Source organism: Perognathus longimembris, chromosome 11 (genome assembly GCF_023159225.1).
Source record: "Perognathus longimembris pacificus isolate PPM17 chromosome 11, ASM2315922v1, whole genome shotgun sequence".
NCBI lineage: Eukaryota > Metazoa > Chordata > Mammalia > Rodentia > Heteromyidae > Perognathus > Perognathus longimembris.
The window spans coordinates 19,822,968-19,846,141 of NC_063171.1; the positions used below are offsets into that span (position 1 = coordinate 19,822,968).

Sequence of the window (23,174 nt, forward strand, 5' to 3'; positions counted from 1 at the left end):
AAACGAAAGTACAAAATATGATGATAGCAACACTTGGAAATAAACAATAATACCTGGAAATTACTGTAAAATCTAGATTAAGTGCAGAATATACTATCATACTGCTATTAAGCTTACCTATGAAGAGAAAAAAAAAATTTTTGCCAGTCCTGAGGCTTGAACTCAGGGCCTGAGCCCACTCCCCAAGCTTCTTTTTGCTCAAGGCTAGCATTCTACCACTTCAGCCATAGTGCAAGTTTGGGCTTTTTCTGTTTATGTGGTACTGAAGACTAGAACCCAGGCTTCAAGCGTGCTAGGCAAGCACTCTTCCAGCCCATGAAGAGAAATTTTAACTATGATTTGAAACATTTATGGTGTGCCATAAGCAAAAGGATCAAACTATGAATTACATAAGAAATGTGCATAAAAATGGAAAGAATTATCCCCTATGATGGTTATCTTTAGGCACTGATTTTTATCTTAAACTTTAACTCATTCTCCCCCAACAATGAAAAGACATGGTACATACTGTCTTTTAATTTATAGAAAATAATGCTTAGGGGGCTGGGAATGTGGCCTAGTGGTAGAGTGCTCCCCTTGTATACATGAAGCCCTGAGTTCGTATCCTTAGCACCATATACAGAAAAAGATGGAAGTGGCACTGTGGCTTAAATGGGAGAGTGCTATCCTTGATCAAAAAGAAGCCAGGGACAGTGCTCTCAGCCCACGTTCAAGCCCCAGGACTGGTAAAAAAAAATAATAATGCTTAGGAAACTTAAGTAAATGCTTTTAGCCCTTCAATATTGGCCCCAATTAAAACACCACTAAGAAATGATCATCAATATTTTGTGTATAAACCAAAGATGGTCTGCCAGTAGTCAATATCAAACAGTATATAAATACAAACAAAAGTGGTGCTGTGGCTCAAAGCACTAGTCTTGAACAAAAAAGCTCATCAACAGTGTAGTGTACTTAGGCCCTGAGTTTAAGCCCCATAGCCAGCATATAAATAAAGAATTCTCCTCAAGCCAGAAGCCTGTGTAACCGTGGCTACTTAGGAGGCTGATATCTGAAAATCAGCCTGTGCACATTTTAAGAGGTGGGTCCCAGTAGCTACAAGTAGGAGGCCTTCCAGTCATTGGGAGGCAGGGGTCCAGGGACCTTGATGGATATTGGGACCCTAGGCCAACCACAACCTATAACCACACCAGGAGGTTTAATAGCTTACAGCTTTGCTGCCCCACTGGCCATCTACTATGTATTGTTGCCTCATCACCAGACAAGCAACTAGGCCAATCTGCCATTAACTTAAGCCAGTGGAACTTAAGAGACAGTCTTGTTGATTTCTAAGCTGATTTGAGGTATTTTGAGAACAAACAGTAGCGGTAACACAATGCCCAGCCATAAATTCCACCCCAATATAAGTTTAAAAATATACATTAACACAACATGGTAAGTGGATATCTCAAGCATGTAACCCTACCTACTCTAGAGGCCGATAGCCCAGGCAGTTCAATGACAGCCTTTGGCATGAAAGCTGTGAAATTATCTCCTATTAACCACCAAAAAGCTGGAAGTGGAGCTGCGGCTCAGGTGGTAGAGCACCTTGTCTTGAGCATGAAGGCACAGGGACAGCACCCAGGCCAAACTCCAGGATTGCTCACATAAACAACCAAAAACATGGACATAAAATAAGAAATACGCTATCAAATTCCTTTCTCCCTATGTAGTCTCATAATCTCAAAACTCCTGTTAGTATTCCTGCCAGCTATATGCAGATATATATATATATATACATACATATTCACTGAAAGCGCAGTATTAAGCCTATGAAACACTAACATACATCTTCAGGCTAATAGTTAACCACCCAAGAAACCAGGTTATTAATCTGGGAGTTGTAATGCATTATCTCAAGATCGTTTACAGCCTATCCCTTAGAACCAACCCTTAGTGTATCAGAGCATTGCTGATCCTTAGTGCATAAATAACTACTGTTCTTAATCTTAAAACTGTGTACCAAGGAAGATTATTACTATGCCCTTTTTACAGATGAAAAAGATTAACATTCCCTGTAAGATAAGATGCTGAGAGTTGTCGGTGGCTCACGCCTCAGCTACTCAGAAAGCTGAGGATGTTGGTTCGCAACCAGCCAAAGAAGCAAAGTCTAAGACTATTACTATGTCCAAGTAACCAACAAAAAGCCCGAAGTGGAGCTGCGGCTAAAATGGTGAAGTGCCAGCCTTTTTTTCTCTCAAGGGCAAGGCACAGGCCCTGAGTTCCGCACGAGTGAAGGAGCGCACACACAGGACCCTAACTGGATAATTTTTTTTTCCAGTCTTGGGTCTTGAACTCAGGGCCTGGGCTCTGTTCCTGAGCCTCTTTGAGCTCAAGGCTACTACCACCCTACCACTTAAGCCACATCACCACCGTTTCTGAATGCAGTCTCACGGACTTTTCTGCCCGGACTGGCTGCGGTCCTCAGATCTCAGCCTGCAGAGATCTGAGAAGACCGTGATTGAAAGTCAGCCAAGACAGGAAAGTACATGAGACGTTCGCCTCCAATTAACTGTCAAAAATGCGGGAAGTGGGGCTGACTCAAGAGGTAGAGTGCCAGTCTTGGGCAAAAAAGCTACAAAGGGAGTGTCCCGGCCTTAAATCCAAGCCCCAGTACCGACACACACAAAGGTTATCTGACCCCGCATCTACTAGCATGTATCACATGCGATTTGGGTTCCGAAATAATTGCATCTAACCCGACACTACAAGGGAGTCCTGCAATTAGCATACTAACTGGCTTGCCGCCATAAAACTCGTTCTTCCGCGCCCCCTCTCCACCTCCCATCCAGTCACTCGGTACCCTTTCAAGTTCCCAGCCACTCTGGCCTTAAGCGTGTGAGCTCCGTAATTCTTATTTCCGACCCAGAGGCCCAGATTAAGAGGCTCCCGTGCCCCTCCTTCCGCCTTTGAGACGCCCTCTCCGGCTACCCGAAGTAGCGCTCTCCCCAGCGCTTTCCTTAATTTCACCCCATCTTTTTACAAAAACCTCCCTTTATTCTCCCTCCGCCGTACCCGGGGCCCGGACCGTACCTGATCCGAGCCGCGGGGCCTGCGAGCCCGCGTCGAGATCTGCCGCAGGAAATGAGATAACTCGAGCCTAGGCGGCGGCGGCGACCACGAGGCACCGCGGGTGACGCGACTTCCCTTCCCCTCCCCCCTCCGGCCGCGCCAGCGCCCGCGCCCCTCGGCCTCAAGAGAAAGCCGGTGGTGCGCTGGAGACCCGAGTGCGCAAAACCGGGCTACGGGCCGGGCCTCGCCTCCTGCGGCTGCGCACAAACGCCGCAAGCATCGCCAGGCAATCCGGGAACGCGCCGGCGGCCGGGCCCTTCCCCCACCCGCCGCCGCCCGCGCCTCACAACAAAGCCGGCTGCAGCACCGATGCCTGCGGCCCTCCCGCAGCCCCGCCACCCCGCTCCGGTGGGCAGGACATCTCCACCGTACCTGCCTCTGCTTCCCGGTGCCTGAAAGCGCAGTCCTCTAAAAGACAGTTAGTGGCTCCGGCCTTCAACCGAGAGAGCGAAAGAGAACACGGCCGCACGCATGGAGGCCGCGACGAAATGGCTCCGACCGCTGCTCCAGGGGGCGGAGTCAGGGCTCCTACGCATGCGCAGAAGGCGGACTTCGGGGCGCGAGAGCCTCCAGGGAGGGGGTGGGGCTGCAGCCATTTCCCGCCGCCTGGCGTCCCGCGGCCGGCGAGAACCGTTGCGCCAGGTTCCGTTGTGCTACTTCCTGCTTGGCGGCCTGTGCTGCCGAGCCTTTGGGGTAGCGAGGCCTTGCGGCGGGTGGATGCTCCTGTGATATATCGTACTGTGGTACCCCAAAGTGCATCACCCTGAAATATCTTTGTCAGTCACTGGGAAAACCGCCGACAGGACTAATCCGAAAGGCTCCCCTTTTGTCTTTGTCCTTTGTTTTTGGACGTACAACAGTCTGACCTCCAACCCTTTCTTTAGCCTTGTTTCTGAGACGAGATCAAGCCTGGGATGCCATCTTAACCCCTGTAGCCCGGATCTCTGGCACCGCCACACCCGGGCCTTGAGGCTGTGCTTGTACAAAATAAATTTACCTCTAAAGGCAATCTGTGTTAGGGAAATACATGGCTTTTCTGAGAGCCTCTTCCTGCCCAGAACAGATCTGACCTGAAAGAAGAGATGAGGGTCCGGGTGGATTCCCTGCATTACCACTAGTGGTTGTTAAATGGAAGATTCACCTACAAAACAAGATGGTCCTGTTCCTCCATGGATTTCCTCCCACTCTCACCAGCAAACCAAATCCCTACCCCTTTTTCACTTCTTAAATTTTCCCTGTCCTTTGTTTAGCTCAATATAAGATTCAACTGTGAAGCTGCACTTATGTTGCAGTTTATTAATATACTTTTGGTTTTGTGTGTGTGTGTGTGTGTAGAAATAGGGATCAGCCTAGGCGCATGCTAGATAAGCATCTACTCCTGGACTTCATCCTAAACCCAACAAGATTCTGTGCATTGGTAAAACTTACTGAGCTGGGAATGTGGCTTAGTGGTAGAGTGCTTGCCTAGCATACCTGAAGCCCTGGGTTGGATTCCTCAGTACCACATAAATAGAAAAAGCTGTAGCTCAAGTGGAAAAGTGCTAGCCTTGAGCACAGAGAGGTTCAAGGACACTGCCCAGGCCCTGAGGTCAAGCCCCAGAACAGAAAAAAAAAATTTATTTATTTTTTTTGGCCAGTCCTGGGCCTTGGACTCAGGGCCTGAGCACTGTCCCTGGCTTCTCTTTGCTCAAGGCTAGCACTCTGCCACTTGAGCCACAGCGCCTCTTCTGGCCGTTTTCTAGATATGTGGTGCTGGAGAATCGAACCCAGGGCTTCATGTATACGAGGTGAGCTCTCTTGCCACTAGGCCATATCCCCAGCCCGAAAAAAACATTTTTTTTCTTTATTTTTATTTTTCCAGTCCTGGGCCTTGGACTCAGGGCCTGAGCATTGTCCTTGACTTCTTTTTGCTCAAGGCCAGCACTCTACCACTTGAGCCATAGCACCACTTCTGGCCATTTTCTATATATGTGATGCTGGGGAATCGAACCCAGGGCTTCATATATACGAGGCATGCACTCTTGCCACTAGGCCATATTCCCAGCCCCAGGAAAAAAAAATTACAAAAAACAAACAACCAAACACAAAACTTGTTACTGAAGACTGTGGCAGGAATATAATGAGTTTCTGGACATTCTTGGCTACATAGCAAGATCCTGTCCCTCCCCTAAAAAATTCCTGTCCCCCAATTAATCTTGGCCCATTTAATTCATAGATTAAAATTATCTAGGGGTTGATAGTGTGGCTCAGTGGTAGAGTGCTTGCCTAAAGTGCATGAGGCCCTTAATAGTTGTTAGGAAAATGGAAGAGAACTGAAAAGGAAAAGGCTGGACTTTAGGACTCTTTATTGCTAGCAAGGGGCACGGACCTTCCCTAGTTTGGAGGTTGTGCAAGAGACTGAATTTTGGGGCCGGGTTTATATGGGTCTTTACAAGGAAGCAGAAGATAAAAATGGGCCATGGTTTCTTGGGGGCCAAGAGCCATATCCTTGGCCAGACCCAGAATAGAATGCTATGTCTGGGGTGAAAGGGACAATAGGCTGAGCCCAGGTTGGAATAACCAGCCTGGGGACAGGCATGTGGTCAAGCCTGTTCCTGTGTATCTGATGTCTTGCTTGAGCAGGGGGATTTAGGTGGGAGTTGGTCCCTCACATTCCATCTTTAGATAGATAAAAAGATTCGGGAACTAGGAAATGAGGAATTTAATAAAGTAGCATAAAGCAAGATAACAATTTAATTTTAAAAAGTAGGAACTGTTTGTAAAAATTTGGAACTGAATGAGCTGAGTGAGTACTTGGGAGGCTGAAGCAGGAGGATCAAGGTATGTAGGTCACCCTGTGCTATATAATGATGAGGCAGGATGTGTAAGATAAAGACACAGGGAGATTATAATTTCTAAACATTAAAGTTGCCAGACTTAGAAGTTAGAATCTGGAAATAAACTTGGGAGGAAGGCAGATAGCTTTTTTCCTTTTCACAGTTTTTCCTTTGCACGGTTTTAAGAATAGAGAGACATAAAGGAGCTAATCTCCTGCCTTCCCCCTTTGAGCTGCAAGGCTCCCTGAAGGAGTAAAAAGACCGAAAAAAATGAAAGCTTTGTCTGGCAAGAGAAAATCTGAAACTTACCTATTTTTTTTGGCCAGTCCTGGGGACTGGACTCAGGGCTTGAACACTGTCCCTGGCTTCTTTTTGCTCAAGGATAGCACTCTGCCACTTGAGCCACAGCGCCACTTCTGGCCATTTTCTGTATATGTGATGCTGAGGAATTGAACCCAGGGCCTCATGTATATGAGGCAAGCACTCTTGCCACTAGGCCATATCCCCAGCCCTGAGACTTACCTATTATCCCAGTGTTTTAGGTAGGCTTAGATCATGTTTTAGAATAATAAACAGCACCTCACTTGGCCACCAAGAACCTTTTTTGATGGGAAGCTGGGAAGCTCTCATCCAGAGACAGTGAGACTTTGGCCTTTTTTTTTTTTTTTTTTAAGGAATATGAGATTATAGCTTATTTGTAACAAATAGTGGAAAGTCTGGTCACTTCTAACCCAACAACTTACCATTTCACTTTATCTTCTTGGTTGAAAATAAAGTAAGAAAACCAACTTAGTTTGAGTTTCATGGAAAAGAAAGCAGTAAAGATGTGTCTTAAATTAGAGGGAGTCTCATGTTATTTGTTACTTCTGCCAGTTCATTAAAGTGAGGCAAAGTTTCTGACAAAGAAAGTGGTTATAACCAACACCTACACTTAAAACACATGACAGAAACTGAAGAGGTGGTTTTGGTACCTCATTTTACTCTAAGTAGATGGTGGAGGGTTGGGAAATGAAATACCAACCCCTAGTAACAACGAAAATGTAAGTAGATTGTGGTGTCTTGAGAAGACCAGTGTTGGTGATATTGCTTGCTAGGCAAATACTCTACCACTTGGGTAATGTTCCAATCCTTTTGCTTTTAGTTTGTTTTTCAGATGGTCTTGTACCTGATTTTTCACAAGCAGTCGAGAACTATTATCCTTCTCTCTTTTCCTCTCAAGTACTTGTGACCATAGGCATGTAGTCACACACCCAGCTTAGTTTCTGAGATCTAACATACACATACATACATACATACATACATACACACATACATATCTCACAAACTTGTGCCTAAGCTTCAAGCTGAGACCCTTCTATTTCTGCCTCCTAAGTAGCTAGGCTTGCAAGCATGTGCCACCATATCTTCTCCCTCCTAATTGGTTATATCCAAGAAAGTCATAGCCCCTGAATTGTTTGCAGTGTGGGGATCAGATCAAAACAGTATTTCTTAAATATAATTTTATTAGCCAGGGCTGGCTTTGAATGATGATCATCAGATCTCAGCCTCTTGCGTAGCTAGGGTTACAGGTGTAAGCCACTGGTGCCCAGCTCAATTCCTTTTTAAAATACAATTCATTATTAAGGTGTTGTGTAGAGGGGTTACCATTTCACAATTCAGGTAATGTGCACATTTCTTTTGGATACTGCCACCCCTTCCTTCACTTTTCCCCTGCTTCCCCTTCTTGTCCTTGCCCACAAGTTGTGTGGTTCATTTTCCACATAGTGTATACTGCATTTGTTCTTCCTGTCTCCTTCCATGTCTGTGCCTCCTTTCCATAAAAAGACAAAAAAAAAGCCTACAAAGCAAAAACAAACACTACCACCACCACCACTAACAATAAGAAAAAAAAAACCTCCTGTTTCTATCTCCTAGAGTTTGTTTTGATAAATAGAAATAGCATTTTAAATGTTGATAGGATTTATGCCTTTGGGTTCTTCCCCTAAGAATATTCTCCTTTAGTCTGACTGTATGCTTACCTAGAGTCACTTATAAATTGCCATATCCAGTTGTATTTTATAAATCAAAACAATATTTCACAATTATATTAAATGTGATGATTCTCAATGGTCATTAACTATTTATTTGTGGCAGCACTGGGATATGAACCCAGGGTCTTGCACTTGCTAAGCAAACATTTTTTACCATTTGAGCACACCTCCAGCTCACTGGGATCATTAATCCTAACAATCAGCAACAATCAGGGCTAGCAGTATTTGAGCTGTCTGATCATTATGGAAATGAACCCGAAAGACTTTGGAATAAACAAAAGTCCTAAGAAATTGAAAGAAAAGCAATGTAGAGTGAATGAACTATTTCCACAAAGTGCCTGTAATTGTTTTCTACTGCTAGACATCAAATTACAACAAACTTAGTGGCTTAGCAAAATAATGGCTATCCCACAGTTCTGTAATTCACATTTTTTAAAGAATGACAGAACATTTGAGGTAGCGGCCCTGTTTGTTCATAGAAAGAAAAAAAAAACTTTATTGCTGGGCACCAGTGGTTCACACCAATAATTCTACTCAGGGACTTAGATGAGGATTGCAGTTTGAAGCCAGCCCAGGCAGGAAAGCCCTTGAAACATCTTCAATTAACCACCAAAACCAGAAGTGGAGCTATGGACCATGTGGTTAGAACACTAGCTTTGAGGGGGAAAAAAAAAAAAAAAAAGCTCAAGGGTAGCAGCCAGGCCCTGAGTTCAAGCCCCAGGAGCAGGCCAACACACACAAAAAAATTATGATACTAAATTTGAAGTATATGAAGTATCTGGTTAGTGGTCCATTAACTACAAAATACACATTATGGATTTCTGTTGGAAGGCTCAAAATAATATGAGCATAGGGCTGGGGATATGGCCTAATGGCAAGAGAGCTTGCCTCGTATACATGAGGCCCTGGGTTCAATTCCCCAGCACCACATATACAGAAAATGGCCAGAAGTGGCGCTGTGGCTCAAGTGGTAGAGTGCTAGCCTTGAGCAAAAGGAAGCCAGGGATAGTGCTCAGGCCCCTGAGTCCAAGGCCCAGGACTGGCCAAAAAAAAAAAAAATAAAAATAATAATAATAATAATAATATGAGTATATATGCATAAAATTTTGACGGTATAGGCTAATTCGTGAAAACAAATGCTACATATTTTTGCCTCCTCTTGGACTCTTTCAGGAGCCAGTCATTAACCATTTAGTATCCCCTCACTGGATTTGAGCCGGGGCATAGTTTATCTTGCCCTGCACTGGCAGATCCCTCAGGGTTGATCTTGCTTTTTCTTTTGTTTTCTGCCAGTGCTGGGGCTTGGACTCAGGGCCCAAGCACTGTCCCTGAGCTTCTTTTTACTCAAGGCTAGCACTCTGCCACTTGAACCACAGTGCCACTTCGGGCCTTTTTGTATATATGTGGTGCTGAGGAATCGAACCCAGGGCTTCATGTATATAAGGCAAGCACTCTTGCCACTAGGCCATATTCCCAGCTCTTGCTTTTTCTTTAGTCAGGGGTAAGGGGTCAGAATTGGTCTTCTAGTTGTGGCTTTCTGCCTTGCAGGCAGGGAAGCCCCATAGTACCTTGTGCTGGGATTCAGCCTATGATGGGACTTCCCTGCTTCTGCATGACTCAACTGCTCAGTTTCTAGGGCTTTTCACACTTGAAAGCGGTCTTTAGTGGTTGCTGGGAAATACTAAGCCTTCTAGGCTGGTGACCCTTGCTAGCCAACTATTTTTTTTTTCTGAGTTCTATGTTCGTCTCCAAGGTTGAGACTTCCAAAGCAAATTTCTCTGAGAAACACCATCCCTCAAAAATGAGGACTTCTGGGCTGGGGATATGGCCTAGTGGCAAGAGTGCTTGCTTCATATACATGAAGCCCTGGGTTCAATTCCCCAGCACCACAGCACCACATATACAGAAAATGGCCAGAAATAGCGCTGTGGCTCAAGTGGCAGAGAGCTAGCCTTGGGCAAAAAGAAGCCAGGGACAGTACTCAGGCCCTGAGTCCAAGCCCCAGGACTGGCAAAAATAAATAAATAATAAATAAATAAATAATGAGGACTTCTGGAGCTCTTTGGAGAGGACAGCTATGTTCTGACACTCCTCACAGCTTGTTTTCCTCCATTTCTGCTCTGAATACCTGTCATGCCCGGGTTCTGTTTATTTTGTTTAGTTTTTTTTGCCAGTCCTGGGGCTTGGACTCAGGGCCTGAGCACTGTCCCTGGCTTCTTCTTTTTTTTTTTTTTTTTTTGGCCAGTCCTGGGCCGTGAACTCAGGGCCTGAGCACTATCCCTGGCTTCTTTTTTGCTCAAGGCTAGCACTCTGCCACTTGAGCCACAGCACCACTTCTGGCCATTTTCTGTATATGTGGTGCTGAGGAATCGAACCCAGGGCCTCATGTATATGAGGCAAGCACTCTTGCCACTAGGCCATATTCCCAGCCCCCCCTGGCTTCTTTTTGCTCAAGGCTAGCACTCTGCCACTTGAGCCACAGCGCTACTACTGGCAAAAAACAAAAACAAAAACAAACAAACAAACAAACAAAAAAATATATATATATATACATATATGGTGCTGAGGAATATATATGGTGCTGCGGAATCGAACCCAGGGCTTCATGTATACCAGACGTGCACTTTACCACTGGGCCATATTCCCAGCCCCCGGGGTTCTGTTTCTTGCACTCTATATCTACTGTACCTGCACAATCTTATTCTTCCTATAGTTTCAACTACCATCTATCTGCAAATAAATTCTACTATGGATTATTTGAGAGACACATACCCTCTCTACCAAATTCTTACACTGAATTTCTTTTTCTTTTTTTTTGGCCAGTCCTGGGCCTTGGACTCAGGGCCTGAGCACTGTCCCTGGCTTCTTCCCGCTCAAGGCTAGCACTCTGCCACTTGAGCCACAGCGCCCCTTCTGGCCGTTTTCTGTATATGTCGTGCTGGGGAATGGAACCTAGGGCCTCGTGTATCCGAGGCAGGCACTCTTGCCACTAGGCTATATCCCCAGCCCCTTACACTGAATTTCTAATCCCCAATACGATGGCATTTGGAAGTAGGATTGTAAGGGCATATCTGAGTTCAGACGAGGTCATGATGATATTGGTACCTTCACAAGAAAATGATGAGGATGAAGCCCTCTCTCTGCTCCGTGAGTGTTTAACAAGAAAGCTACTGCAATCTGGGGGCTAGTGGCTCATACCTGTAATCCTAATTATTCAGGAGGCAAAGATCTGAGAAGCCACACTTGGCCAAGATAAGTCCTTGAGGCTCTTATCTCGAATTAACCACTAAATTGATTCCACTAAAAGTGGGACATTGAACTGTGGCACACTCAGCTGGTAGAGTGCCAGCCTTGAGCAAATAAGCTGAGAGATAGTGCTGGGCCCAGACTTCAAACCCCAGTATAACACACACGAGCACACATGCATGCATGGTGCTGAAACTAGGAAGAGGACCCTTAGCAACAACCAACCATATTAGGACATCCTAGCATCCAGAGCTATGAGAAATAAATGCTAGTTGGTTAAGCCATAGCCCCTCAGTTTCAACTCGGAGTGTTCTGTTTCTCTCTCCCTCCTCCTTTTCTAGAGGAAACAAACTACCATGTTGTGCTATGATGAAACACTGACTCCTCTGGCCAGCAGCCAACATGGAACTAAGGGCAGTAGAACAATGAAGAAAGTGAAATTGAAAGCTAATATTCCAGTCCCTGAAGAACCTGGGGATAATGAACCTAAGCCAACAGCTTACCTGCAAACCATGTCAGAGACTACCCCAAACTACATTCCCTTTCCTCAAAGCTACCACTTGAGTCAGACCTCTACTTCTGGCTTTTTTTACTGATTACTCTTACAAACTGGAAATGAGTCTCAGATTTTCTTACCGAGGCTGGCTTTGAACCTTGATTCTCAGATCTCAGCCTCCTGACTAGTTAGGATTACAGGTGTGAGTGATAAATGGCTCTTGCATAGTTTTTTTGCTCATTGATGGTGCTCTACCACTTGAACCACATCTCCCCTTATGGCTTTTTGCTGGGTAGGTGGATTTGTTCCTTGGATTTATCTACCCAGGCTGGCTTTAAACTTCAGGCCACAGATTACAGCCTCCTGAGTGGCTAGGATTACAGGCCTGGGCCATTGGCACCAGACCTCCATTTGAACTTTGAATCCGTTAATATATTAAGCCATTCATTAGGTCAGAGCCCTCATAATCTAATTGTCTCTGAAAATGCTATCCCAGACACCCCCAGAAGTGTTTTACTAATCTTTTAGGTAACTCTTAATCTAATCTACTTGACACTCAAATTTAGCTTCTCAAACATGTAATCACCTATCAAGAGAAAATAATTCTTCCCTTCTACCTGCTCAAAAGTAATTAAAGTTAAGAGGTTAGGAAGAATAGTTCTTATATTGCTGGGAATTGAACTTACGGCCTTACACTGCCCTTGTCTTGTGCTGAAGGCTGGTACTCTACCACTTGAGTCAACCTTTACTTGAACTCAGAGCCTGGGCTCTGTCCCTGAGCCTCTCTATGCTCAAGGCTAGCACTCTACCACTTGAGTCACAGCGCCACTTCTGGCTTTTTCTGAGTTTATTGGAGGTAAGAGTCTCATGGACTTTCCTGCCTGGGCTGGCTTATTTGAACCATATCCTCAGATCTCAGCCTCCTAAGTAACTAGGATTATAGGCGTGAGCCACTAGTGTCTGGCTTCCTTCCAGTTTTTTGCTGGTTAATTGGAGACTGGAGCTACATAGACTTTCCTGCTCAAGCTGCTTTCTCTCTTCTCAGTCTCCCAAGTAGCTAGGATTACAAATGTTAGCCACCAAAGTCCAGGTCACACAGTAAATCTAGTTCAATATCTTATTCTTAGCAATCATGCTTATCTTATCATAATGGAACAATCATTAATTCTAATCTTGGTTTGTAAGAGACAACAATTTTGAGTTTAATTCATTTTTTTTTTTTTTTTTGCCAGTCCTGGGCCTTGGACTCAGGGCCTGAGCACTGTCCCTGGCTTCTTTTTGCTCAAGGCTAGCACTCTGCCACTTGAGCCACAGCGCCATTTCTGGCCATTTTCTGTGTATGTGGTGCTGGGGAATTAAACCCAGGGCTTCATGTCTACGAGGCAAGCACTCTAGCCACTAGGCCATATCCCCAGCCCTTCCCTTGAGTTTAATTCATACTAGAGATAACCAAGGAGATTTTTTTTCTTACATTTCAGTTTGTCAGATTTAAACTTATTGCATTAAAAAACAACAACAACAAATGGGTCGCTGGTGGCTCATGCCTGTAATCCTACCTACTTAGAAGGTTGAAATCTGAGGATCCAGGTTCAAAGCCAAGCCTGGCCAGGGAAGTCCAAAATACTCTTACCTCCAATTAACCACCAGATAACCAGAAGTGGAGCTGTGGGTCAAAGTAGTATAGAGTACTAGCCTTGAGCAAAAAGAGCTCAGATAGTGCCTCGGCCTGAATTCAAGCCCTAAGAGAGGCACCAGAAAAACCCAAAACCAAAACAAAACCCAACAACCCCCCAAAAAAACTGGGGATACCTTAGCAAGGGAATTAAGACCCTTAAAAATGTGTGGTCTGTGAGAAGAATTGCTGCTCAAAGCCAGACCAGGCGACAAATCCAAAAGACTGTTAGCTGCAAATAACTGGCAAAATGCCAGAAGTGGAGTCTGATTACAATGTATAGATGATCTTAGTTTTGAGGTGTATACAGAATATTGGGTCTTTCCATAAAAACTTTCTCAGCCTGTTGCCGGTTGCTCATTTCTGTAATTCTAGCTACTCAGGAAGTTGAGATCTGAAGACCATGGTACACAGTCAGCCCAGAAGGAAAGTCTGTAGGACTCTTTTCTCCAATTAACCACAAAAGGACAGAAGTGGAGCTGGGGCTCAAGTGGAAGCATTAGCCTTGAGCACAAAAGCTCACGGACAGCACCCAAGTTCAAAAACAGGTGTGTGTGTGTGAACAAAAGGTAAAATATCTATACACTACATTGTAACTTCAGGGGAACAAACCCTTACTTCTAAGAAAAGACTTCTTCAAATTAGCACTACCACAAAGAAACAGCTCAAACAATCTGGGAATAGCTGGCTTTATGCAACTTGACTCTCTGGCTTTAGGATATTAACAAAACACCTTTATGAGGCAACCTAGGACCTGACTGTAAACTGTTGTAGGGAGCAGAGCTGACTCCATTTTGATTAGGGAAACATGGTAGGAAATGTTGGGGACAGTAGATTAGGTCAACCTGACCCCAAAATTCTGCTTCTGTAAATGGCTTAACTTGTTCGTTGCTTGCTCTACTCCCTGCGTCAAGCCCCTATATCTGTGCTATGCTTTTACCTTTATAAGCCTCAATTTGAGGACTGCTTGGGGTCATGGTGGCAGCTCCCAAGTCTGCCCTGTGTCCCTGGCTGGTCAGCCTGCTTTTCACTGTCGCAGTTCAGCTCCTGAGTCTGTGCTGCGTCCCTGGCTGGTCAGTTCGCTTTCTGCTTCCCCAAAAAATTCTTTTTGCTTGAGACTGTCAGTGGTGGACTCTTGGAGGGATGGGGAATCCCCTCCCTCAAACCCCGTGACATTTCTAACCCCGTAACATAAACACATGGAATGAACTGGGAAATAGCAAAAAGCCTCTCAAGACTCAAAAGTGCCAGGCTTTGGTGGCTCACACCTATAATCCTAGCTACTCAGGAGAATGAGATTTGAGGATCCAGATTCAAAGCCAGCCACAGCAGAAAAGTCTGAGAGACCCTAATCTCTAATTAGCCACCAGAAAACTGGAAGTGGCGCTGTGGCTCAAGTTGGTAGAGTGCTAGCCTTGAGCTGAATTGCTCAGGGACATCACCCACGCCCAGAGTTTAAGCCCCATGAAAGGCAAAAAATAAATGACAACAATGACTGTTATGGGGTTCGAGGGAGGGGATTCCCTATCCCTCCTAGAGTCCACCACTCAGAGACAGTCTCAAGCAAAAAGATGGATTTATTGGGGAAGCAAAAAGTGAACTGACCAGCCAGGGACACAGCACAGACTCGGGAGCTGCCACCATGATTCCAAGCAGTCCTCAAATTGGGGTCTATAAAAGTAAAAGCATAGCACAGATGTAGGGGGTTGATGCCAGGGGTAGAGCAAGCAGCAAGCAAGTTAAGCAAGCCATTTACAGAAGCAGAATTTTGGGGTCAGGTTGACCTAATCTACTGGCCCCAACATTTCCTGCCATGTTTCCTTAATCAAGATGGAGTCAGCTCTACTCCCTACAGCATCCTCCCTTTTCTTTCAGCCTAGTCAACACTGGATTTATTTCATTAACATTGAGGGGGGTGTACTGGATGGGTAGGACCATCAGTTTTATGGCCCCAATTCTTTGTACAAATGAAAATGCATTAACACATGGGCCAATCCAGTTTTCTGTGCCTCTAAGTGCCTAAGGTTGGCCAGTGATATCTGTGAGGTCCACCCCAAGAGGGCTCCATGCAGGTGCTTTCCTCTTTAAATCTCCATCCAGTTACCTAGGTAAATGGCATACCTGGAGGCAGTTACCTCCCTCCCTCCTGAGGACACACCCTAATCCATCTGGATTCACCCTAATACCCTCCCACCCCTGCCAGCCCTGGGAGTGACTCTCTAGCCTGCCACACATGCTTTATCCAATTTGCTTAACAAGAGCTAGTCAACTCCAGTCAATTCAGAGGAATGGGAAGGTTACCACAGAAAGAATGTCCCCCAAAATCTTAGTTTCCATGGTTCCAAAGAAGCCTTCCAGCAGGAATCAGCTGTGTGTGATGGAATCCTATCTGCTTTCACCACAGTAGGGGTGCTCAGGGTAAAGATGTAGATTCTTCCAGATGACTGTCAGTCTGTCCTTGATCTTAATCCAAATGGGATGGGCAGGGGATGTGGCTCCCAGTGGCTCCAACAGAATGTCACACCTTCTGCTGGGTTGCCTGCAACTTTCTGCATAGACTGCTTAAAGAACCATCTCTCACAAGTGCAGTCTCCACTCTTGTGCACTTGTTACCACTGTTTTCCATACCTCTAAATTATCCTGCCTCATCTTCCAAACAACTCTGGTACCTTGATCTTAAGGGGACCTGATGAAGATCATCCATCTTCTTTGTTTTATTTATTTATTTATTTATTTAGTCGGTGTGAGGCTTGAACTCAGTGCCTGGGCACTGTCCCTGAGCCTCTTTGTGCTCAAGGCTAGTGCTCTACCACTTGAGCCACAGCTCCACTTCCATGATCATCCATCTTCTGTAACTTCTTCAGGCTGACTCAGGGACGCTGACCCTACTGAGCCAGGAACCTATAACCTTACTTAGCCTACTTTGCCAAAGGGTTGCCAGTATCTGATGTCTATTAGGAGCTTTACTCCAGACTGGAAATTACATACAACAGTTAACTTTTTTTTTTTTTTTTTTTGCCAGTCCTGGGCCTTGGACTCAGGGCCTGAGCACTGTCCCTGGCTTCTTCCCTGCTCAAGGCTAGCACTCTGCCACTTGAGCCACAGCACCGCTTCTGGCCGTTTTCGGTATATGTGGTGCTGGGGAATCGAACCTAGGGCCTCGTGTATCCGAGGCAGGCACTCTTGCCACTAGGCCATATCCCCAGCCCCAACAGTTAACTTTTAACAGATCTGCACAGATCTCTTCTTGGGCTACAACATTGTGGTCTTTTAGCATGCTGGTTTGCAGAAGCATTTTTCTGACTGGCTGGGGAAACTGATCTCTGATGGCCTAACAATGCCTAAATTACCTTTGCAGGCCTTAGACATGTCAATAAAGACACGATCTCAGGTCCACAAACTTCCTTTCCTGAACAGATATGCCAGCTCAAAATTTACTCAGGGCTTTGAACAGATGCAGGAGGTTGGGTTTTTAAACTATACTCCCATTTGACAAACTTAGCTTTACTACACACTACCACAGATGACTGGCAAGTTCCTGCCCAGTTACAAAGTAGACATGGACATTTGAAAGGCATTCTTCTAGGACCTCCTGGCTCCGATTAACTTTTTTTTTTTTGCCAGTCCTGGGCCTTGGACTCAGGGCCTGAGCACTGTCCTGGCTTGTTTTTGCTCAAGGCTAGCACTCTGCCACTTGAGCCACAGCACCACTTCGGGCCGTTTTCTATATATGTGGTGCTGGGGAATTGAACCCAGGGCTTCATGTATGTGAGGGAAGCACTCTTGCCACTAGGCCATATTCCCAGCCCTCCGATTAACTTTTTTTTTTTTTGGCCAGTCCTGGGGCTTGGACTCAGGGCCTGAGCACCGTCCCTGGCTTCTTCCCGCTCAAGGCTAGTACTCTGCCACCTGAGCCACAGCGCCACTTCTGGCTGTTTTCTGTATATGTGGTGCTGGGGAATCGAACCCAGGGCCTCATGTATACGAGGCAGGCACTCTTGCCAATAGGCCATATCCCCAGCCCTCCGATTAACTTTTGAAGGGCCAAAAGCAAGTGACTCTAGGATCTGACACTATCTCTGCCATTCAAGCAGTGGCTTACCGCCTCTGGATGCTCCACCACTTTTGTCCCAGGAGAGACTTTTCCACTTTTACAGTAGCTGGACTTCAACTCAGGACCTGAGTGCTGTTCCTCAGCTCTCCAGCTGAAAGCTACCACTCTGCCACTTTGAGCTCCACACACTTACAACTCTGTTCCCAGCACTCTGCTGGATGACTGGAGATGAAGACTCTCTCAGGGACATTTCTCTGCCCTAGCTGGCTTCGAACTGCAGATTTCAGATCAATGAGTCTTACAAAAGGCCACTTTACTCCAATTAAAAGCAACAAGATGGTCCACACAGAAGTAGTTTTTTTTTTTTTTTTGGGGGGGGGGCAGTCGTGGGCCTTGGACTCGAGGCCTGAGCACCATCCCTGGCTTCTTTCCGCTCAAGGCTAGCACTCTGCCACCTGAGCCACAGCGCCACCTCTGGCTGTTTTCCATATATGTGGTGCTGGGGAATCGAACCGAGAACTTCATGTGTAGGAGGCAAGCACTCTTTTTTTATTTATTTTATTATTTTGGCCAATCCTGGGCCTTGGACTCAGGGCCTGAGCACTGTCCCTGGCTTCTTTTTGCTCAAGGCTAGCACTCTGCCACTTGAGCCACAGCGCCACCTCTGGCTGTTTTCCATATATGTGGTGCTGGGGAATCAAACCCAGGGCTTCATGTATATGAGTCAAGTACTCTTGCCGCTAGGCCATATTCCCAGCCCACAGAAGTAGTTTTTAAGCATGCTCTTACCTGGAACTTATTAAGGGTCAAAGTTACATCTGACAAACCTGTAGGAATTGTCTGTCCTTCCCTGTGGACCTGTCTGCAATTTTTACAGAAAATCTGCAAGGCAAACTGGAATAGCAATTAAGCAATCATCTTGATAGCCCTAATTTTTCCTTTATCCAATTTGAAACAAACATTTAGGACAATTTCACTTCCAAATTTCATATCTAGAAATGCATTCTTGATTTTCGAAGCCTTTTGCTAACCTCTGCCCTAACACTTACACTTTGGCTTTCACCTGCATTTGTAGTTCTCTGAAGCCTAGAGGTACCAAGTACCCATTGCTTCAGGCTGCTTGTTTTAAATGAGCCATTTTTTTTCTTCAGTCTGAATTACTGCCTAGAAAATCTGATCTAAATTGAGGTTTTCCTTAATGCAAGAATTACAAATACCAGAATTACAATCCAGACTTAGCATCTTCACCTTTTCAATACATCCAAATTGCAAAATAGCCTATAAATCAAATTACAACATATAGCTCCAATCCTCCTCTCCAAATTTCCCACCTGTATTTCTCAGTCTGGTAGCATGAGTCTTTGAGCTGTTGCTGCAATTACTCTGAGGCAAGCAGGCCATCCTGACACAACTGGGTCTAATTTCTTAGGTAAGCAGGCCACTAGCTAATACCAGGGTCCTAGCTTCTGAGTTAGCACACCTGTCCTAAGGGACAGTTTTAGAAATACCAAATTATTCATTTTTACCATCAGGTTTCCAGTGTTCATCTGAAAACAAAAGAGACAGGACAAGGAAAGTTCGCTATTGGCCTGTCAGACAAGGAAAGTCCGCTATTGGCCTGTCATACAGAATGGGTATATACCCATCCCACTCCCTAGAGCTTGATGAACTGCCTTGGTGCCAGCTTACCCTCTTCCACCATGCATGAACTCCCCTTATGGCCTGTCCCACCATATGTGGACTCCCACCAGGGCCTGTACCACCATGTGTGGACTCCCCACTAGCTAAGCTGCACCTTTGCCAGGTCACCCCTCACTCCTGAGGATAGGCACATAGGCCTGACCCAGGATTTCCTGTCCTTTCCTGTTGATCTCTGACTGAGAACCCCAAGCAGTGCTTTAACAGTGACAAACCTTTACATCCAAATTTCTGACATTTAGTCCCAAACTTTAATGGTGGAGGGAAACAAATTTCAAGTTCCCAATGCCTTTTACTAAACCAGATAGCTTGATGACCGTGCAAACAGCCTTATGCAATAAGATACCAAATTTTTCAACCACAAATTAGAGAGGTCTTTTTGTTTGTTTGTTTGTTTTTTGGCCAGTCCTGGGCTTTGGACTCAGGGCCTGAGCACTGTCCCTGGCTTGTTTTTGCTCAAGGCTAGCACTCTGCCACTTGAGCTACAGCACCACTTCTGGCCATTTTCTGTATATGTGGTGCTGGGAAATTGAATCTAGGACCTCCTGTATACGAGGTGAGCACTCTTGCCACTAGGCCATGTCCCCAGCACTAGAGAGGTCTTTTTAACTGTAGTTTCTCTTTAAAACACTGCAATAATCCATTTAGTCTTTTGGTAGCTCCCAAACTGATGACCTTTTGGAGTTTAAACTTAAACTCACCCATTTTTACATTATGCTGACAGTTTTAATCTTGAATATGTTCACACTCACACATGCACAGACATACATTCATGCAATAATATCTTAAAGAGCACAAAAATGAACATTGGGTCATACATTTTCAGTGGCAAAAGATATATTTGCCAACCTTACACTTGCAGGTGATCAAGATTTAAGATAAAAATTTTTAACAAAGCACTTTACCAGGGCCCCATTTTTCCAGGGATGGCTAGTGTTAGCAAGGCATTTTAGTATCAAATACTTTTCTGCTGAAGATAGCTGGAAGGGGGTTCCCTGGAGTTAAGACTCCGACTACCCAGTACTTGACTCTATATTCTTTAGCCCATTTTACTAGAACATTTTATATATCAATTGACCCTTTAAGTACCTCAGTTGGAAGAAGGGCTGATCTCAACCCAGTAGGTGGCCTGACTATCTGAGGCCAGTTTTAGCCAGGAGCACTTCACAATTTCAATTTGTTAACTTTAGCTAGTTGATAGTACAATGTCCTCAGCTGCCGGATTGCAGAAGGGGACACCGCACAAAGCAGGCTCTGATTTCTCCTATAGAGACACAAGACTGAACCCGAGAGACTCAAGACTAAGGCAAACACAGAATTCAGAAAAACATATAACACAAAACAGCACAGAGACACAGAGACTTACTTCTAGAAGATTTCTAAGTAACTCCAAAAAGATTGATTTTTTTTCTTTTTTTGAATGGCACGTCTGGCATTGACAAACTGGCTGTCAGAGCGGTGGAAAGACCACAGGGCCCTGGAAATTCCCAGGGGGCACGCTTTTTTCCTACCCCAGGCTTTTTGTCCACGAACAAGTAAAAAGGCTTGTGGATATTCTCCTGACCCTTTGGTAACTTCCACATTCCTTTTCTGCTACCTCCTCTTTCCTTTTCTGGCCTCCTCTCACGGGGCTCAAACTCCTCTTCCTTCTGTGTTCTTCTTAGACAAATTGATTAGGCGCTTTCCACTGGCCCAGAAAACCCCTAGAAGAGTCTGCTGCTCTCTACCAGCGAATTCGGGTGCCAATCTGGATTCTGTGAGGGGAGGGCTTCCTCTATCTCAAGGGGATCTTCTGATGGCCTGCCATTGTGTCCCGGAACCAGCTTTTGGCTTCCCGGAGAATCTGGCCTTTCTCTTCAGTGGTGAAAAGAACATCTAAGAGTTGCTGGACCTCGGCCCAGGTGGGTTGATGAGTCAGAGTAGCAAGCAAAAGCAGAATTGAGAACAGGCACAGATGAACAGGACCATACACAGAATGAGGAACAAAATCAACATACACGTCCTCAACTATGAGGACCTTCAGAAGGGGGTCAAGGTGTGCCTTGACCACCCCAGCCTCAGAGAGCTCCGCTGTGTCCAGCTTCTCTCTGTCTCAAGCCTACAGACAGTGCAACTTCAGATTCAGATGGATACACACAGAGGGGTCCACAGACCTACAGTCGGACCCACCCAGATGGGCCCACAGAAACAGATTGGTGGACCAAGCTCAGACACACACACACACACACACACACACACACACACACACACCTCTCTTTCTTTTCTTTACCCAGGCATCTTCTCCGCCGCCCCGCCCCCCCCCCCCCCAAGAAGGTGGGTAACGACTCTTCCCCATCAATATACCAAAAAATGTTATGGGGTTTGAGGGAGGGGATTCCCCATCCCTCCAACAGTCTACTACTCAGAGACAGTTTCAAGCAAAAAGCAAACTGATCAGCCAGGGACACAGTACAGACTCAGGAGCTGAAACTACGCCCCTAAAAAAGCAGGGTGACTGGCCAGGGACACAGTACAGACTTGGGAGCTGCCACTGTGACCGGAGCAGTCCTCAAATTGGGGCTTATAAAGGTAAAAGCATAGTACAGATGTAGGGGGTTGATGCAGGGGGTAGAGCAAGCAACAAATAAGTTAAGCAAGCCATTTACAGAAGCAGAATTTTGGGGTCAGGTTGACCTAATCTACTGCCCCCAACATTTCCTGCCATGTTTCCCTAATCAAGATGGAGTCAGCTCTATTTCCTACAACACAACAAAAACTCAAAAGTTTCCTGGTATTGTATTCCTATGATGTAGCCCAGTGGCAAAATACTTGCCTAGCAAGTGCAACATCTTGGGTTCAATCCCTCGTGGGTCCCACTGCGGCTCTCCACCCCCCCCCCCAAAAAAAAAAGATAACAAAATATAGTTAAAAAAAAAACAAGGCAGGGGCTGGGGATATGGCCTAGTGGCAAGAGTGCTTGCCTTGTATACATGAGGCCCTGGGTTCAATTCCCCAGCACCACATATACAGAAAACGGCCAGAAGTGGCGCTGTGGCTCAAGTGGCAGAGTGCTAGCCTTGAGCAAAAGGAAGCCAGGGACAGTGCTCAGGCCCTGAGTCCAAGCCCCAGGACTGGCCAAAAAAAAAACAAAAACAAAAACAAAACAAGGCATTATTTTCACTGGAGAACGGATAAAGTGTTCCCTTCCTCGGCACTACAAATATAGAAAAAGCCAGAAGTAGCACTGTAGCTCAAGTGGTAGAGTGTTAGCCTTGAGCAAAAAGAAGCCAGGGACAGTGCTCAGGCCCTAAGTTCAAGCCCCAGGACTTGCCAAAAAAAAAAAAAAAAGAGTCCTCAGTTTGAGATTTTAGTTCCCATTTTCTCTCTCTCTCTCTCTCTCTCTCTCTCTCTCTCTCTCTCTCTCTCTCTCTCTCTCTCTTTCTCTTCTCACTTTAATCCTGCTACACTAAAATAAATCCTTGCTAAAGCTTTCATCTTAAGAGACTTTTTTTGAGGCACCCTGAAATGCAAATCCTTTAAATGCATTCATGAAAAGTGATTGACTGAGTGCTGGTGACTTTATTTTCGTGGGTTGGAGTCCTGGGTGACCAGGATACTACATCCTGAGCTAGGGACACATAGTGTCCTTACATTTGCCCAGGAGCCAGTGCCAGTGGCTAACGCCTAGAATCCTAGCTACTCAGGAGGCTTAGATCCACAGATCATTGTTTGAAGCCAGCCTAGGCAGGAAAGTCCCTAACTCAAAGTGGTGCTATGGTTCAAAGTGGTAGAGCATCAGCCTTGAATAAAAAAGTTTAAGGACAGTGCCTGGTCCCTGAATTCATTCTTGCATTTATCTTCTTACTACTCCTTTTACTTAAGAATAGCAGAAATTGTCTTCTCAAGTCTCTGTCCTTTATTTTATTTATTTATTTATTTATTTTGCCAGTCCTGGGGCTTGGACTCAGGGCCTGAGCAGTCCCTGGCTTCTTTTTGCTCAAGGCTAGCACTCTGCCACTTGAGCCACAGCGCCACTTCTGGCCGTTTTCTGTATATGTGGTGCTGGGGAATCGAA

The 23,174-nt window shown here is 45.5% G+C and overlaps 1 protein-coding gene and 1 long non-coding RNA gene across 3 annotated transcripts in view; one reads left to right on the top strand and one right to left on the bottom strand.

Annotated features, from left to right (window-relative positions):
• Dhx9 (DExH-box helicase 9) overlaps nt 1-3,608 on the bottom strand; it is a 33,163-nt gene extending 29,555 nt beyond the window's left edge. The window contains exon 1 of one of the 2 annotated variants that reach the window (XM_048356738.1): nt 3,481-3,608. The gene's annotated coding sequence lies outside the window, so the exon portion shown is untranslated. The remainder of the gene's footprint in view (nt 1-3,480) is intronic. The other variant, XM_048356739.1, reaches the window with a different exon arrangement.
• On the top strand, nt 2-22,381 carry LOC125359164. The gene is made up of 3 exons (XR_007212506.1): nt 2-562; nt 8,857-8,863; nt 22,342-22,381. It is a non-coding gene; the product is annotated as an uncharacterized LOC125359164 (long non-coding RNA).
• Nucleotides 22,382-23,174: the final 793 nt, after the last annotated feature.